The sequence below is a fragment of the Vicia villosa genome, linkage group LG1, assembly GCF_029867415.1.
Source record: "Vicia villosa cultivar HV-30 ecotype Madison, WI linkage group LG1, Vvil1.0, whole genome shotgun sequence".
NCBI classification, from domain to species: domain Eukaryota; kingdom Viridiplantae; phylum Streptophyta; class Magnoliopsida; order Fabales; family Fabaceae; genus Vicia; species Vicia villosa.
Window position 1 is genome coordinate 122432027 of NC_081180.1, and position 15017 is coordinate 122447043.

The window sequence follows — 15017 nt, forward strand, 5'->3', positions numbered from 1 at the left end:
CAATGAGTGGTAAAGGAAAGTGATCCTTTCTAGTATCCTGGTTCAATCTCCTATAATCAATACAAACTCTCCAGCTATTATGCACTCTAGTGGGAACAAGTTCATTCTTTTCATTTTTTACCACTGCAAGTCCAGATTTCTTAAGTATAACCTGCACTGGGCTTATCCACTTACTGTCAAAGATAGGATAAATGATACCTGCTTGCAAGAGTTTGGTTACCTCTTTCTTCACAACATCAAGAATTAAAGGTTTAAGCCTCCTTTGGGGCTGCCTTACTGTTTTCGCTCCATCCTCAAGTAAAATCCGGTGCATACACATCAACAGACTAATACCTGGAAGGTCAGCTAATGTCCACCCGATTTCCTTCTTGTGCTTCTTCAAAACCTGCAAAATCTTGTCTTCTTGATCGGAATCAAGGTTAGAAGAAATAATAACAGGGATTTTTTCATTAATCTCTAAGTAAGCATATTTCAGGTTCTCAGGGAGCTCTTTTAGCTCTAAGGACGGGGGCTGCTCGATGGATAGAGTGCTCGGGGCAGCCGGGATGTCAAGGGCATCAGCTACAAAAACAACTCCATCGGAAACAACTTCACCTGTAGGAAACATGTCATTCTGCAAGGCAGCATTAATCTCAACACATACAACACACACGTCAGTTTCAGTACAATCAGAACACGAGTAAACATCATCAAATCCAAATAAAGACGAGAAATCAATAGAAAATAATTCAGAACAGGTGTGATCAACTAATTCAGAAATCAGTTTAATATGAAAAACGTAATGCTCCTCCCAGGGGTTTCATGGCATCGAAAATGTTAAACTTTGCGACAATGTCACCAAATTCCATGGACATGGTTCCATCGTCAACATCAATTTTTATTTTCGTCGTTTTCATGAACGGTCTTCCTAAAATGATGGGAGCTCTGCTGGACTTTGTTTCTCCTTCCATGTCCAGAATGTAAAATTCTGTAGGAAAAATCAAATCGTTAACTTGAACAAGGAGATCTTCGACTACGCCGACGGGGCGAGCGTTGCTCCTGTTCGCCAATTGAATGATTAAGCCTGTATGCTGCAAAAGACCAAGACAAAGGTTATTATAAACAGAAGTAGGCATAACATTAATGCCTGCTCCCAAATCAAGCATGCAATTCTCAAATTTACTATCTCCGATGGTACAAGGAATAACAAATGTTCCTGGATCCTTCTGCTTTTGTGGCAGAACCTGAGTAGTGAGGGCTGAAACATTTTGCTCGCCTATAACCTTTTTCAGATGAAGGTTTGGGCTAAATAAAAGAGCAGAAATATTTCTTCCCAAGTTGACTCTTTCACTTCCCTTAATTCTCCTCTTGTTGGTACACAAATCTTTCAAAAACTTTGCATACTTAGGAACCTGCTTAATAACATCAAGTAGCGAAATGTTTACCGTAACTTTTTGGAAAACATCCAATATCTTTCTTTCTTTGTCTCCCTCCTCAATTCTTTTATTTTTCAGAACTCTGTGTGGGAAGGGGACTAATGGTATATACTATTTTCTTTATTTTTTTCAATTTCGACCACAATAGAAGAAGGAGAAGAAAGTTCAGCTAGGGGAGGTTCAGAAGGAGAAAGTTCAGAAGTTACCTCAATGATTTTTTTTCAGGGGCTGGTTTTGTAACTTTTCTAGACCTCAATGAAATTGCACTCACATTAGCATTAGGACCCTTTAGATTGACAACTGTTTGGACTGGAAGTTGGTTCAACCATTGGGCTTGCATGGTATTTATTTGAGTAGCAAGTTATTCCATTTGTGTGTGCAAGGTCTGAATGCTAGAATCGATCCTTTTTGGAACTGGATATTGTTGACAGCCATTTGTTTGACAAGATCTTCTAAGGATGGCCCGGAAGGTGCAGAGGTGGTGGGTTGGGGAGTGTTATGTGATTGTGGCAGAGGTGCAACTAACTGTTATTGGGTGGGTTGTTGGTTTCCATATCGAAGGTTGGGATGGTTCCTCCAATTGGGATGGTATTTTTTAGTGGATAGGTCAGGAGTGTTGTTGTACCTATTCTGGTTGTAAAGGTTGGCTGCATAAGCTTGAGGCAGCTCAGTAATGGACTCATCTTTCAGAATAGGACAAGTATCGGTCGGATGCTCATGAGAAGTACAAATACCACACACAGTTGCTGTTTGAGGTTTGGCTATTGCCAGCTGTTTGACTAAAGCAGTGAGCTCGTCAATTCTGGTTTCTAAAGCTTTGTTGGAAGAAACCTGAATTTGACTCTCGCCCTTGGTCTAGACAGAATTATTTCGAGTGGTGAATTGCTGGGATTTAAGAGACATAATTTCAATAAGGGCCCTAGCAGCAGCTGGAGTTTTGTCAATAAGTGCTCCCTGCAATGAAAAAGGAAAAGCTCGAAGTTTGATATGGTCTTCAGTGATCCCTTCAGGCTTCAATGGTGTAGAACATACCACCTAAATTTTTTTCAAATGTTTGTGCGGATCCTCACTTGCAAGACCATTAAACTTTGGCAACAAGTGTATTAAACCCGGTTTTAATTCAAAAGGAACGGCAACAACATCATATTCAATACACAAGCCATTATAATTCACATTAGGGGAAGCCAATTCCCTTAAGGTTCTATTGTCGGCCATTTCAAAAACGAACTCAGAATTCGAAGTAAACAAGTTATGCAAATAGTCAGACTCAGAATCAAACTCAATTGTGGGTGGTGAACTAGTGGTAGCCTGGACTGCTCTACGTCATGTGTGCAAAGTTCTCTCTACTTCAGGATCAAAAGCAACAAGTTCAGAACAACAAGACCTAGTAGCCAGGATTAATGCACAGCAATGCAGCAACAATATTCAAAATGCCAACATTGTCCCTAAAAGTAAAAAACAAACACAATGGAGGAAAATGATTAAAAATTATTCTGAAAAATCTAAAAACACAAAATTTAATCTGATTAGACAAAATAATAATTATGAGAATTTTTTTAGATTTTTTCGACTCTATGATAATAGTAAATAATTCATTAAAAATAGGAAAAAAAAGGTTTTTTGGCGATTTGAAGATGGAAACCTGTAACTACTTCATAGTTTGGGATAAATGATTGAATGATTTTTCTACTCCTAATAGGCGAAAAAATTATCGATCGGACTCAATTTTCTAAAAAACCGATTTTTCGACTCGAAAAGGCGTTATGGCTGAAACCGCGAGGAAACTATGGCCTAAACGCACAAACACTAAACCTAAGACTCTAAAATCAATTAATATTCACAAGAATCACCGGCAACAACGCCAATTTGATCGTTTTCGTGCAGACTGCTAAAGCTGAAAATTAAATACGAAAATCAAATAACAATAAAAATAAATTAAAATATAAAAACATTATAAAATACAAAAATAAGACAAGCAAACCATGGAAATGTATAAGTACAAACATAGAGGAATGTGAATCAAAATGCACTGATCAATGTCAGTGGGTTAAACGTTCATGGTTACAAGAAACCTTGACACCACATATCCACCCCAAAATTTTAAGACAATTGGAGTATGAATCACCTCTCTTATAAACCCAACATTTTCTCCATTCCTATTCAATGTGAGGGAGATTGTTGAATTTCAAGTGTGAAAGTGATAAAGTCCCACATCAACTAGGAATAAAGAAAATGTTGGATTTATAAGAGTCGTGACCCATACTCCGATTGCCTTAAGATTTTAGGTGGATATGTGGTGTCAAGATCTCTTGGAACCATGAATGTTTGATCCATTGACACTTTTGGCGCTCCCCAGACTCCCCAACATTTACCCAAATAGAGAACGTTTTTCATGTAGTAAGAGAGGATGTTTGTGAGAACAAAGGAATCAAAAGATAATCTTCAAGCTTTGTTGAAAATCTTATTTTTCAAAAGGACAATCATGTATGTATCTTTTCAATGAAAAAGTTAAAGTTAGAGCTTTTAACATTACTTTTTAAAATAGAAATTTTAAGATATATGTCTAAAGAGGTCGTGTCGTGGATACTAGAGATATGAGTTAGCTGGTTCATTTTCTCCTAAGGGATTTAGGAGGAGGAGAAGACAAAAGATTAGGCAAGGCTGATCCAAAATTAAATTGACCAAAGATGATAGTAATATTTCAAAGTTGAGATTTATTGGCCTTGGCGAATAGGAGGATGTAATCTTCTATTCTTCCCATGTCTTCAGAAGGTGCACCATATAAAATTTGCTCATTGCAGAGAGGAACAAGATTCACTACAGCAGGAGTAGTGGTCATAACAGCTTGAGGGATCGCATCTTGTTGAGCAGGAATCTGTTGCCCAACTATACGCGCGCGGAAACGGCACCCTTTCCGAAAGGAGGGGAGTGGTTCCCGGGGGTTTATTTTGGTTATAGAAAGAACGCGTAACATGAACTTTTAATCTATCCTACGAGGAGGAAGGGGAAAAAGATCTCAATAAACCCTAAGTTTTTTAGGTGTGGGGAACACCTAGGAGAGATTCTAAGGATCAGGAAGTCGGTTATACAAAGGGAGGGTATTAGCGCCCTAAGTATCTGTAGTACTCTATGGGATCCCTTTTGTATTTTTTATTCTTCTTATCCATGGTTGATTTGTGCTTACTGTTTATTGGAAAAGTTTCTCCTTTGTGATAGGAGAGAGAGTGAAATGATGAAAAGATAGGGAAACTGACTGTTTTTGGTTTTTTGTTTGCTCGTAAAGATTCCTTGTGAATATTATGCCTACATATCCCTACTGGAAGTCAGAGCTTTTGTAGTTCGGGGAACTAATATGGAAATGGATTGAATTTTGTGTGTTGTTTAAAGCCCAATATTGAGGCTAAAAGTTGATCTCTGTTTTAGAGAAAGAGACAAGTCGTCATCTTAACAGAGAGATATCTCTACTATTCCATCACAATTTCTTTTGAAAGTAACATAAAGTGAATTCTTTTCATAAGAGCTGAAACTTACTTGAATGTTCAAGTATTCCACTTACATTCTCTTAAATGAAAAAAATAATTTTTCAACCATTTAGCGAAGGACAATAGTCTGGATTAAAATCAATAGTGCGTGCCTCTTACATCAGCTAAATGGGAAAATGTTTTGATAATGTTTGTATTTTTGAATGTGGTGTAATAGAAGAAATGTCTCTTCCGTAGAGATGAATCATGTCTCACCTCTAGAGAGAAGGATCTGAATTTTTTAGTGTCTTGTACGAGGCCCAAGACTGAGGCTTAAAGGGGTATTGAAACTGACTTTGTTGGAGGATTATTTTTTGTATAAAGATACTTCTTTTATAAAGCCCAAGATTAAATTTGACTTGATTGAGGAATGAATTTTGAAAACTGTATTTTGGTGACAGTTGAAGGATTATTTTTATGTCTTGTACAAAGCCCAAGATTTGAGGCTGACACAACTGGAGATGAAATGAGAAATGATAATTTCTATGTCTCTTACTCTGAGGGGAACAATCTCAATACAGAGATTGAGAATACTTGAATGATTGTGGTTGGATGTTTTAAGAATTGGGTTCTCACAGGTGTTGGCTAAAGGGAGTTATGTCATGTCCTATGCTTTTAGGAAGCCTGAAGTGTCCTTGTATAAAAGCTCAAGAGCAAGGTGAGGGAAATGCTTTTAAGAAGCCCGTGGGTCTTTGTATTGTGAGCCCAAGAGAAGGCTAATCGAGGTTCATCAAGGGTCCTTGTTGTAGCACAAGAGAAAGCTATGTTGGTTTGACCTTATTTGGCTCTAAGCAAAAGGTAATAGGTTTCACGGGAAAATAATCCTCTTTAGGTGGATGTGCTCTATTGTTGGATCTAAGGGTTTCAAGATGTTTCACCGGGAATAATTCATCTTGTGGTGAGAAACTATGTTGTCTAATTAGTTTTGTTGGATCTAAGGGTTTCAAGATGTTTCACGGGAAAACTATCTTGTGGTGAGAAACTATGTTGTCTAATTAGGAGAGGCTTCACCGGGAAGTAATCCTCAATCCTGGTCATAGTACTATAATATATATATATATATATATATATATATATATATATATATATATATATATATATATATATATATATATATATATATATATATATATATATATATATATATATATATACATACCATTTATTTGTCTTAGGGTTTTTTCTCTAACGAAGATCTAAGCAGTATATATACAGTTTATATTTGACAAATATATAAGAAGTATAACAGATATGACAAGTATATACAGTGAATAGTTTATATTTGACAAATATATAATAAGTATAACAGATATGACAAGTTTATACAATGAATATGATGACAGATATAACAAGTATAAAAGGTATGGCAATTATAACAAGTTATAGACTATAATTTAAATATGAATGTAAATAAATGTTTTTTTGATTTTTTTAGATGTTTTATGAATGTTTTTTAGTTGTTTTATATATAAGTCATCTCTTTATGAAGGAAAAGAAAGTTGTTAGGTCTTACACTCTGATCGAGGCCTACAAAATGTATTTACTGTATGAACAAAAGGTGTTGGGTATTGTACTGTAATAGAGGCCCAAGAATTTGAGATGATAAAGAAGAGATAGGACTTATACTTAAGGAGAAGCCCATTTATTTGAGTAAAAATAGATGAGAAACTAATTGAAAACAATTGAATGTTTTAATTGAAAGAAGTTGAAGTTTGAAAAAAAACAGCTTGAATGAAATAAAAAGGAAAATGGGTGGGACTTACACTCTATTAGAGGCCCAAGAAATATTTACGGAGGATTTTATTTCTTTTGATTGAAAGTTTGGAGGGTTTTGTTGTTTGAAAATCCTAATCGTCTGTTAAATCGGGAATTGTTGTATAGCAATTTAAAAATAGACCAAGTTTAAGGGAAAGGTATCATCCATACTTATTTAAGACTTAGAGATGATGTTTTATGCACATAATTATTTAAACTTTGTTTAGGTTTTGAAAAATCAAGAGAAAAATTATTTTTTAAAGTATTTAAAAATACTAAAAAGTAACACTTTTTAACCTAATAAAAATATATTAAATAATTAATATTCTTGTGATTTTTTTTGTGTGATCATAAAATATATATGATAAGTGAGTAGTGTGCAAAAACTTATTTGAAAATGATTAATTTTGATGGGTGAATTAATTGAGTGAAGTTGTGAAGAAAATGAAGGAAAATAGGGATAAAAAAAGTTTTTGTCCTCCAAAAAGTTAAACCCACGCCCTTATACTTATTACTCAAAACTTTCACCAACTGAGCCACGTATTAGGATTATTTAACATACGCGTTCAATTAATAATATATGAAAACTAATTATTTTCCCAAAATTTTGAAAACGTTCGCGCCACCATCTTCATATTCAACCTTAAGCTTTTAAATTTTCAAATTTCTAACTCTCTCATTTCTAAACCAAATGCAATGATGTAAACCTGGATTTTGCTCGTTTTATGACAAGGAACACAGTGGTGGTCTTAGAATTAATTTAATTTAAGTGTAGCATAAGAATTTTAGCAAGAACACGGAGAACCCTAATTCTGAGTTTTTGATATGAAATCGTATGTGCGTTCAATTTGGTTCAATTGATTGAGGGTTAATGATCTACATAGGTGCATAAAGATGATGGAAACTTGTTTTAACATTTATCATGCATGGATCATAGAGTTCGAAGTTGAGCTTACTAACCTTAAAGTGAGAATCTGGTATCTTGATATGGATGTTCCAATTGCCAGATTCTGATCTGGGAAGCTTCTATGATGATCATGAAAGGTGTTTGGATGCTCAATTTGGATTGAAACCTCCTGGATAGCTCTGCCCGACTCCAACTGCATAAGCTCCAAGTTGAATATGAGATGATGATTCTAATGTTTCAGAACCTCAATAAGGACTTGGATCACTTCTACATCATCTGTAGGAAGTGTAGGAATGCTAACTTTCAAGGGAGTATCTCGGGTTTGAAGAATTCAATTCTTCATACCATGAAAATATTGAAAATATGAGAAAAGAGGGAGAAATGGAGAAAGCAAGAATTATAGTTGCTTTGGTGTGATTTTGAATGGAGCTGAGCTCTCTATTTATAGGCAAATGAAGTGGAGTAGTCTTGATGCCAATGAGCTTGAGCTTGAACAACTTGGTGTGTAAGTTATGGAATATTCCAATCATGTAATGATGAGTTTTTTGGCCATGGTTTGAATCCAATCCTCTAGCTTCCCATTTCTCTAACTATGAGTTTGATTAAGATTTTATGATGTAATCAAATTGGTGATCTGGAGATATGTTTGATGATTCATCATTTGCTAATGATTTCAAAAAAGTGATCATTACTTTTTCACATGGCAAGTGAAAAATATGGTACTTTGATATTCTCTTGAAATGATTCAAATTCATATCACTTGCTCTTGATTGATGATAATGCATTAACATGTGCATAATTGGTGAAAAACTTGTGATAAATTGGTCATGGGCAAAACTAGTTATGCATAAAACTAGTTTTATGGAGCCTTCTTTGGAAAACCATAACTTCTTTCTTAAGTAAGATCCAATCATATTCTAAGACTCTTTGGAAAGCTTAGATAATGTACTTCAACTCTCTTGCTAATGTCTTGTAAGGATTCATCTTGGATCATTGAGAAAAAAAAGTCTTGGAAGTTGGTGAAAAAGTTGATAAATAAGACTTAAAAAAAGTAAGTGTTGGAAGAAACTTCATGAACCCATATCTTTCAAATGGTTGACTTTTTGAGAAAAAGTCATATGTGACAAAGATATAGATCTTGATTTTCTATTCAAAATAAGCTTTGATTGAGAGAATTTGGCAAAGGGATGAGAAAATTATGACTTTTCAAAGTTTGAATGTAATTTCTTTACTTAAAAAGTCAAAAACCCTAATGGTTGACTTTTTGAACCTTGATTGATTTTCTTGATTTCTCTTGATCAAATGGCTTCAATAATCATATGTGAATGATTTTTATCCTTAGAAGTCCATAGTTTACCAAATCTCTCAAAAGTCAAAGGTGATCTCAAACAGTTGACTTTTTCCAAATGAAATGTAATCTTCTGGATTTCAACTGAGGAAATCTCTTCTAACCAAATGAGTGATGTGAGTGACTAAAAATGGAGTATTATAGATTGTTGAACCAATATTTGAGCTATGGGATCATGTCTTGATCAAAAGTCAACTTCCCAGGTGAATTAGGTAAAAAAAAACCTAATTGTGGACCAGATGAAATTGGGAGTTGTTGAACTTGAATTGAAGTACATCTTGGCTTAAACATTGATGGGGGAATCATTTAAAGATACTTGAGCTCTTTGAATCATGTTTTGAAGTTTAAGGTTCTTCCCGGGTGAAAGCCTTGATTTCAATCCCTGATGAATTCAAAATCCTAATCTGGTGTCTTTGATGGACTTGAGGCTTAATGCCTTGAGATTGGAGATCATATGTAGATTCAAAATCCTAATCTGGTGTCTATGATTGTGTTGAGGATCATTTAAATCATTGATTGATCCTTTTTCTGAATTTTCCGGCTTGAAACTCGAATTTAAGGGCTTGGTGTACAAGCACCTGTTGTGAGTCTCTGCTTTGAGTTGATTGAAATATGTGAGATACCACATGATGTGACATCTTAGGGGGGGTCAAAATTTTGGTATGACACCAGCCAATTGGAAATCCATCTCCAATTACCAAGAAACCCTGAGACGGCCTGATAACCGCAATCACCGTCCCCCGCAACATTGACGTTCCGCTCGATGTATTTGTGCATAAAAATCGGCATCTCTTCATGAATAGAATTTTTGGTGGAATAGGCATCTCTTCAATGATTGGAATTTTCGGAGGAATAGGTGTCAGAGGTGGTTTGCTTATGCAATCTCCTTTGTTTGAACTTGTTTGAGATTTTTGAGATTTAGGCATCGGTGAGTCGGGAAAAAGTTTATCGACGTGCTCGCAATATGAAGGAGCCTGTGTAGTCGAGTTGTCATTCAGTGTAGGATTCAATTGTTCTATGATGTGGAGTTTCATGTTGTCATTGTCCTTTGAAAACCTTTCTTGCATCGCTTCCAATTTGGAAGTACTAAAGATATGCAATTTTTCTCCTTCGATGCAACCATCATTATCAAAACTAAGTCTTCTTTTAGTTACAACTACAAAATGGTTATACTTTATTAAAAATAAAAATAAAAATATTTGAAGGTAGATCATATTCTTTTAAAAAATATTTATGATATCAAATATTTGTTTGATTATGTGTGAATCATATAAATGTTTTGATAAAACTTCTCTAAATGTTCATAGATCATAAAAGAGGTAGAAGTCGCGTCTCCACTAAAAACGTTACATTAGATAAATGAGACACCTCTATTTTCTTATAAATCTAACATTACTCCAATTAATAAATAATGTGAGACTTAACCACTCACACTTAGTCCATAAATGTAAAGGGCAAGAAGAGAGATGCCATGTATCTATAAAAAAATTTAAAGCAATATATGATTCACAGATAATCATTTCTTTTATAAATCGAACATTCTACCGATTCATAAACAATACGAGACTTAGGGTCTGTTTATTTTAACTTTAAAAAAATAGATTTTATAAAACTGTTTTTTAAAAAATTATAAATTTTTTATATTCATTTTTTTCTAAATTAAGTCTTTTTTTAATTTTGATATCCAAAAAGGTTTTAATAAAATAATAAATATCTAAAATAACATTTTAAGAATAACTATTCAAACCAAATTTTCATTTGAAGCTTATATAAAAAGTTTCATTGTAAAATTTTTTTGCACAAATTTACGTAACACTATTAAAATCATTTTGAATAAAGGAAAACCAAATGAACCTTTAATCACTCATTTTTGCACCCAACACTCTCATCCCGTTCTTTTAAACCAAAATATATTTAAAATTTATCTCAACCCTTCCCTTTCCTTTTCCTTTATTAAAATCTCTCTTATTACCTCCACTCTCCATTTGAATTAGACCCTAAATATATTGGGGTAGGCTTTACAGCTTTAAAGGCGTCAAAGACATTGTACCTTTAGGTGTAATTTGTTACTTTTTTTTTTAATTAAAAAATGAAGAAAAAAATTGGATGAGTAAGAATATTGAGTTGAGAGAGAAAGACAGAAAGGTGTGTCTTTAATTAGGGGTGTAAGGGGATAAAAAATCTAATTAAACCGACAATCCAAACCAAATCAAACTAAAACAAAACCGATTGTTTCTAATTCGGTTCTAAAACTGAACCGAAACAATAAAAACTTCTGTGATTTGGTTCGGTTCTCGATTCTAATTTTTAGGAATTGCCAAACTCATGAACCGAACCAATGGAAATTGTTAGGCTCTAAATCTTTTATTTCACCCATCATTAAACCTAAATTTTGTATCTCTTCAACCATTATTCATCTTTGTTTACACTTCATTCCTTTCAGCAAAACACACATTTAAAACTAAACTCCAAAACATAGAAAGTAGAAACCATAAGTCACCAAAAACTTGTTTACACTGAACTGCTGCTCTCATTGCTCGCTATCATTGTTGCTCTCATTATCATCATTCTGATAAGTTATGGTCACCTTCTTTATTTTCAAGTTCTCTTCATTAATTTTTTTTACAAGAAATGGGGAGTTTGAATTGGGTTTTCCACTCTTGACAATTTTTTCATCTCTTAACAAAGTTGTGTTAAGTGATGCTTTCAAATGCATTACGGAAGCATAAACAGTAGAGTAAAGCATGGGAAAAAGTAAAGAACACATGATATATCCTGGTTCACTTGAGAAACCTTCAAGCTAGTCCAGTCCACCCTACCAAGGTGATTTCGCCTTGAACTCAATGACTTAATCCACTATAACTAAATTGATTACAATCTGCACAAACAACTATTGTGACTAACCACCACTAAGACTACCATCATAGTCTTCCCAAAGCTTCTAACCTAGCCGGTCCTTTGAGGAATACAATACCTTCCTAAAGCTTCTGACCAACTGGTCCTTTAGAAGAATTGTAGAAAACCTTCCTAAAGCTTCTGACCAACCGGTCCTTTAGAAATAAACAAACAACTGTTTGTTTTTACAAGGTTTATTTACCAGATAATGCTTCTACACAAGCATGTGTAAAATCAATTAAGTACACCAGAAGATCCTAATACACACTAATAATATTACATTGTTTTGTAACTTTTAATGCAGGGTCTTCTTTTGTTCAAGTAGCTTCTTCACAGACAACAACCCAAAACACTTTAATTATTTACGTCTTCTTCTTCATAAGCTTCTGAAAGCTTTGCTGATCTTGATGTAGCAAAGAGAAGAACTTCTTCATCTTAATTCACCTTAGAGTATTCTAGACAGCAGCCCTTACTCTATTTAATTCGATGATCACTTCAGAGCACAACATTCATGTTTTAGATTTGTAGTTGAAGCTTCCATGATCATATTCATTATCTTATAATAATCAACAACTTCTTAGGATCCATTTGAACAACAATTGTTCTTGTTGTTATTTTACTGGTTGATGTTTTAGTTGTGTTCCAACAGTGACCACTTCCATTTTAACATGAACAGAACAACCGGCTTTGAGCATGTGATTCTCTATTTATATAGACAAGAAAAATACATCCTTTTAGGAACATCTGGCTATTGAAAAAGAGTCGTTACACAATGATTAAGAGTAGTACTGTCCCGTCTTTCCTTTTTCCATAATTCAAACTAGTGGAGAGGTAGTGGAATAAAGCTTTTTCGTACTGTGTACTTATCATTGCTAACAGTAACATTTGTCTTCTAAATTTTAGAGGCTTATGATGGTAGAGGATTGAAGCATGAGTAGAGTCGTAATACTTGAAACTCCAAATGATTAAGTCTTCAGTTTTTCAGAACTTGTTCACTCAGAACCTTGTCTTTGAAACTTTCAGCACTTATCTTCAGGACTTTCAATTTTCAGAACTTCAATCTTTAGGATCTTTAAGTCTTCAGAATCTTCAGAATCGTGTCTTCAGAGTCTTTCTGCACTTGGTTCTTCTGAAAGTTATAACTTCAAAATCTTTGTTGGCTTCAGAGTTAGAACCACTCTCAGAACAGAAATCATATGAGCATTGTAACAGCAATATCAAACATCCTTGGATCTTTCCGATTGTGATCAAATACTAAAGCATACTTGCTTCTCCAATATGCTTGTGACTTGCGTTACACATAGTAACTCGCATACGATCTTCAGCGCACATCTTGATAATGTTTGTTTGATCTGCTAACTTCAATAAGCATGGTCTTGCACAGAAACAAACATCAGAATACAAAATAGTTCTTTCACAAATACTCAATTGTTATCATTAAAACCTAGAGATTATTTGCAGATGAAATTCTTGTTCTTACAATAATTTCTTCTAGTCTTGTTACAAAAGTTTTGATGTGTGTTTGAGGTGTGAAACATGTTAATTTATGTGTGTTTTGTTGTGTTCTATTTGTTAAGCTTTCAAATCCCTTTCCAACATTATGATGCTAAGTGTGAACTTTTATATTTGATAGTGAACTTATTTCATGATGGATTAATAATAACTTGTAATTTATATGAAAAAATAGAGTATGAAATAAATTACATGAAATGTATTTTTTAAAAATAATAGCATAAAATACACTAAAAAAACACGATAGTGGAGAATATAGTGATTAATTCAATGTTTTAAAAAAACATTGAAAACTGATCACCCGATTCAAACCAAATCGAACCGGTTAGTTTGATTTGGTTCCGTTTTTAAAAAATGTTAAAAACCGAACCAAACCAAACTGATGGAAACATTATGGATTCGGGCCTTTTTTAACAAAAAATCGATCCAAATCGATTCGATTACACCCCTACTTTTGATATTTTGTTACTGATCACAATACTTATTTTATTATAATTAAAAAAAATTCTTTATTAAAAATACAAATTGTTATTTTTAAATGTCAATTTTTTTCTTCATTTCACGAACCTTTTTATTTTTGTATTTTTATTTAACTCTTTTTTATAGGTAGGTTATTCTTTCCATTAATATTTTGTGGAAAGTTGACTTGTTATGTGTCATGTTTGACTTAAATATGAGATCTTCATACCTCTTCATCTCTCGTGTCGCCTCATTTCCCCTTCTTCCTCCCCATTCTTCACTTTCCACATTCAACACCACAATTCCTCTTCCATCTCACAAACCACAGCTCCAATTAAATGTTCCAAACTCATTGTCTCTCTTCCAAACCACACATCCTTTTTCATCACACACCGCTTCCCCTTCTTCCTTTGCACTTCAATGGCTCTCATTCACAAAGACATTCTCAAATCTCTTTACTCTGAGCGTGAAGTCCACCACCACTTCCAATATTCTCTTCATATTGTTAGATTGGATTCTTGGCACTCTCTCTATATCTCTCTCATTTATGTTGTAATCCTTTGATATATTTGTATATTTGTAACCCCTTCAGTTATCAATTTGATTTTATATTGCTTTGGTTGAAATGCAATTTTATTAGTAATAATTATTTTGTGACTACTCTTTGGGATTTGTGATTTTAATCTAATTTAACTGCAAACCAACTTACTGCTCCAGTTATCTAACTTATCTTACTCATGAAAAAAGTGTTGATGGTGATGTTAATGTAGGGTGTCAGTTATAACTTGAAAGTCTCACACAATATTGAATGTTAAAATGAGTGCTCTACAATTAAAATATAATAAAAAAGAAATAAGTTTATAAAATGAGTGTGAAAATAAAACCTCTATTTCTTTTTTTGTTGTTAAAGATTTGTGCAATTAAGCTTATAAGCTTAATTAAAACTAAGGCACAATAAGCTTATACTATGATCTTTATAACTTTTTTGGTAAAACTAAGGCACAATATGTCAATGAATTTCAATTTGGAGTCGGGGTATTCGTGGTACTAGGAAATATGTTGGTAAAAATAAGGAATAATATGTCAATGTACTTCAATTTGGAGTCGGGGTATCTGAGGTACTGAGGCCATTTTACACAATGCCAATAGGGTGTTGAACAAGCGATACAGAGATGGTTTTTTGGCTACGCTCTCAGTAGATTTTG